General features: G+C 36.1%; 1 non-coding gene across 1 annotated transcript; it reads right to left on the bottom strand.

Annotated features, from left to right (window-relative positions):
* Positions 1-3553: 3553 nt before the first annotated feature.
* On the bottom strand, positions 3554-3628 carry Trnar-acg. The gene has a single exon. It is a non-coding gene; the product is annotated as a tRNA-Arg (tRNA).
* Between the last annotated feature and the right edge of the window lie 1021 nt (positions 3629-4649).

Raw genomic sequence — 4649 nt, 5'->3', positions numbered from 1 at the left:
AGATTTGTAGTTGCTATCTTTTTCTTCAGCGATATACGTGATTTTTGTGTTGAAGTGCCCTTTCTCACCAATTAATCTATCATGTATCACATCCGAAACGAGGTGACCAATTTTTCTCCAGTCTTTTGCTGGAAAAACAACTGACTGAGTAAGTAATTCTCTTTTTGTAAAAGTGTCAAATAAACGAAATGATAGCTCTAATGCACTACCAGATATTTCGCTTAAACTTACTGTGACTACAGTATCGCTTTTCCAAGATTTAGATTCAGCTTCCGCGCCACGTTTTACATTAAATAAGCCACAATTAGATAAATTTGTTCCTATTACCTTTGCAATATTTTCGCTTAATTCGCTTTCCAACGCTGTTTTACATGTACATTTAGATACAACAAGACCAATGTTGCCAACACTGCTTTTTTTTATATCAACATATAAAGCAGCTTTTGTAAAATAAGGAATAAATAACGAAATAAATAACACCAGATGAACGAATAGCTTCATTCATTTCATACCTGTTCTATCTGAACCTCAATTATAGGCCTTTTTAGTAAATATTCCTTTAAGATACTCAATATTGAACTTTCAATCTTATTTTTAATTTTTTTTGTTGGCTGCAAACTAAACAACGACTCAACTTTCTTGACAATTTTCTGTATGGTAGCTGCATCTTCTAGCACTTCAAAAACACCAGGTACAAATACTTTTGGTTTAGCAAGCAATTTATTTTTCTTGTTTACAACTGCTGTTACCACAATAACTCCGGCATCTCTCATTCTTTTACGCATTTTTATAACACTGCTCTCCGGATGACGTAGCAGCATACCATCAATACCAAAGTAGTCAACATCAATTGAATCAACTTTTTCTCCGTTCTCCAAATTAACAATATCACCTGGTGCAATCATTATTGCTTTTGCCTCACCGCACTCTTTAGCAAATTTTACATGTGCATGCGTGTGAATATATTCGCCGTGAACTGGAATAGACATCTTCGGTTTTATTAAAGAATACATTTCCTTTAGCTCTTCTCTTGTTGGATGCCCAGAAGCATGAACATGCTCTGTTTTTTCAGTAATAACTTCTACCCCCATCTCAATAAAGGCATTGAGCATGTTGTGCGCACGAGTTTCATTTCCAGGAATGATTTTTGACGAAAAGATCATGGTATCACCTTGCTGCATTTTAAATGCTTGATGACTCTTAGCAGCAAGTCTTGCGGTAGCTGCCAGTGGCTCACCTTGACAACCTGTGCAAAGTAGCACCAGTTCTTCCCTTGGAAAATTTACTGCTTCCTTTGCTTCAAGAAACTGAGGAGAATCAGTTAAATAACCACTATCTTGCGCAACTTTCACTATTCTCCATAAAGATCTACCAAGTAAAACTACTTTTCTATTTAGTGCTTTTGCAGCTTGGCTTATCGTTTCAATTCGTGCCACATTTGAAGCGAATAGCGAAACAGCAACTAATTTTTTAGACCGCTTTATTATGTTATAAATATTATTATAAATTTCACCTTCTGACTCAGGGTGATGCTTGCTTAATATATTGGTTGAATCGCAAATTGCTGCAAGCAGGTCACCTTTATCGCCAATTTCTTTTAGACGCTCCATATTAGAAGTTAATCCAACAACAGGTTTTGGATCAAATTTCCAGTCTCCGGTATGGAGTGCACTACCCATTTCAGTGCTAATTAATATTGAATTTGCCTCAGGAATTGAATGAGTTACATTTATAAACTCGACGGTAAAAGGACCCAAATTTATGCTGCCATTTATGTCTACCTCTTTTACAGGCACTATACCTTCCAATCGAAATTCTTTTAGTTTTTCTTTAAGAAAATTAACCGTAAACTTTGTTGTATATATGGAGCACTGCAACTCTTCCCACAAGTGGGGCACTGCACCGCAGTGGTCCTCATGTGCATGTGTAATTATTATTCCAAGTAAATCTTTTTTTCTTTGAGCAATAAAATCTATATCAGCAATGAGCAGCTCAACACCTGGCATAGTTTCATCTGCAAAACCAACACCAAGGTCGATCATAATCCACTTACCTTGGTAATGATATAGGCTAACATTCATCCCGATTCTTCCTACTCCCCCAAGCGGAAGAAATAAAAACTCATTTTTGTTTATATTCATTAAATTTAAATTATTAAAACCTGAGAATAGCAAAACTTCGACCTTAAATAAAGAAATTTATTGCTTTTACATAGTTTTAAGGAACTAAGAAGTTTCTGTTGGCTAATAATAACACTATTGTTAAGTTTTCCATTAATAAGGTCAAAGAATTGCAGGATTAAATGAAAACCCGTAAACAGTTACCCCTTTATGTCATTTAGCAGATTTCTTATTTTTTTTTTACTTTACTAAAAAACCCTTCAGATTGCTGTTGTACACTTGCATTTTCCTCTTCTTCAAGCGCTTTTAATAGTTCAATTTGCTTTTTAGTTAAATTTTTTGGATTTAAAGTCTCAACTATTACCTGTACGTATAAATCACCACGAGCATGTGAGTTCATATATGGCATACCCTTTTCCCTACAACGTAGTTTGGTACCAGTTTGAGTGCCTTCAGGGACCTTTACTTTTATTTTAGCTCCATCAATTGATTGAATATCGATTTCACCACCAAGCACTGCTAGTGTCATTCTTATAGGCACTTTACAGTGTAAATCTGCTTTATTTCTAGCAAAGATTTTATGGAAAATTATTTTCACGTATACGTATAAATCTCCACTTTTTCCACCTTTTGTTCCAGCTTCTCCTTTACCACTTATCCTTACCTTAGCTCCTTCTTCTATGCCTTTTGGAATTGAAACGGATATATTTACTTCATCTCTTCTACGTCCACTTCCACCACATTTCTTACATTTGTTTTGTATTATTTCTCCTTCCCCATAGCATGTAGTACATGTTCTTTCGATGGTAAAAAAGCCTTGTTGAGTTCTAATCCTACCGCTTCCCTGGCATGTGTGGCACTGAACTGGTTTAATTGCTCCTTCGCCACCTGTGCCTTGGCATGTATCACATTTTACATTTGTCACATAATGTATAGGCGCTTGTATTCCTTTAAATGCATCTTCTAAGGTAATTTCAAGATCATAACGTAGGTCTGCTCCAGATACTCCTGTTGTACTTCTTTTTGCTCTCGATCTACTTGCACCACCACCGAATCCTCCACCAAAGAAGTCATTGAATATGTCGCTAAAATCTCCTGCAGAGCTAAAGCCTTGAAATCCACCAGAAGCACCTTCGTGGCCATAACGGTCATAGCCTGCCCTTTTCTCAGAGTCAGACAGAACTTCATATGCAGCTGTTACTTCTTTAAATTTTTCCTCTGCTTCTTGATTGCCAGGATTTCTATCAGGATGATATTTTAATGCTAATTTTTTATACGCTTTTTTTATCTCATCAATACTGGCATTTCTGCCTACTTCCAGCAGATCATAGTAGTCTTTTTTGCTCATATATAATAGTTTAGTGCTTAACCTTTAAAGATAGGTATTACATATATTAATTTCAAGTGTGACTTCTGTTTCCTATAAAATGTGGTGCACCCTGAGCGACTTGAACGCCCGACCTTTTGATCCGTAGTCAAATGCTCTAATCCAACTGAGCTAAGGGTGCTTTCACAAAGTTAACTTTAGCAGGTTTTGTAGCTTGATTCAATTAATTTGGCTAAAAATAAAACTGTTAATTTTTATCACGCGTGAACCCCTTACAATTCCCAAACTTCTGTTGCAAATAAGGATTATCAAATGCATTTTGAGGAGGAGCAGTTGGAGTAGTATTAGGATCTTGAGAAAAGTAAGGAGGTGGTGCATCATAACGAGAAGAATCTCCATAACCATGCCCTTGTCTAAGACAGCTATCTACCGCTCCTTTAGCTTTCTCGATATTTTCTGATTCTTCCTCATGCTTCATATGAAAAGCTAAACCACCAGCAAAACATACGAGAGAATTAACGCCAAGGATAGCTAAACCCCACACTGGTAAGACTGGGTAAACAGCACAAGCTACCAAAGCTGCCAAAGAAACAACGCCAACCGCAAATTCTATATTTCTGAACGTTTTAAATTTACTATCCAGGTAATCTATTTTTTCTTTTTTCTAGCCACTTTTCTGCTGCTGTTATACCAAAAACACATACCAGCATGGAAAGCAACACACACAACTGCAGCTACTATACCCAAAGCTAATAGCTTTCTACTGTCTTCTGATTCTTTTTTATTCTCTTTTCTCCCTTGATGAGTGGTATTACCATTGTTAATATTCGTTATATTATTAACCGTAGTGTGACCACGTCCACCGAATAAAGAATCCATCCAGCATTGTAATAGCAAATAATCCCAAAAGTCTAAACCTCTATTGTGTACATGTATATGTGTAATCTGAGAGCCTGTAGGTTGTGCGTTATTCCCTGCGTTATATTGATCATTTCTGCTTCCTGTATCGTGCCTATTGCTTGAATTTGGATGTGTAAATTTTTCATACGCATTTTTAAAATTCTCCTCACTCCAATTTGTGGTATTTTGCGTATTACAAAATTGTAAAAACTCTTTAACATCACTGTTACTACCAGATTTCTTTATATAGGCTAACGCATACCTTTTTAAAACACTATAACTTGCTACCATAAATACCCTCT

The sequence above is a fragment of the Drosophila ananassae genome (assembly GCF_017639315.1).
Source record: "Drosophila ananassae strain 14024-0371.13 chromosome 4 unlocalized genomic scaffold, ASM1763931v2 tig00000066, whole genome shotgun sequence".
NCBI lineage: Eukaryota > Metazoa > Arthropoda > Insecta > Diptera > Drosophilidae > Drosophila > Drosophila ananassae.
The sequence above is the reverse complement of the archived record's forward strand: the minus strand, read 5'-3'. Positions and strand labels throughout refer to the sequence as shown.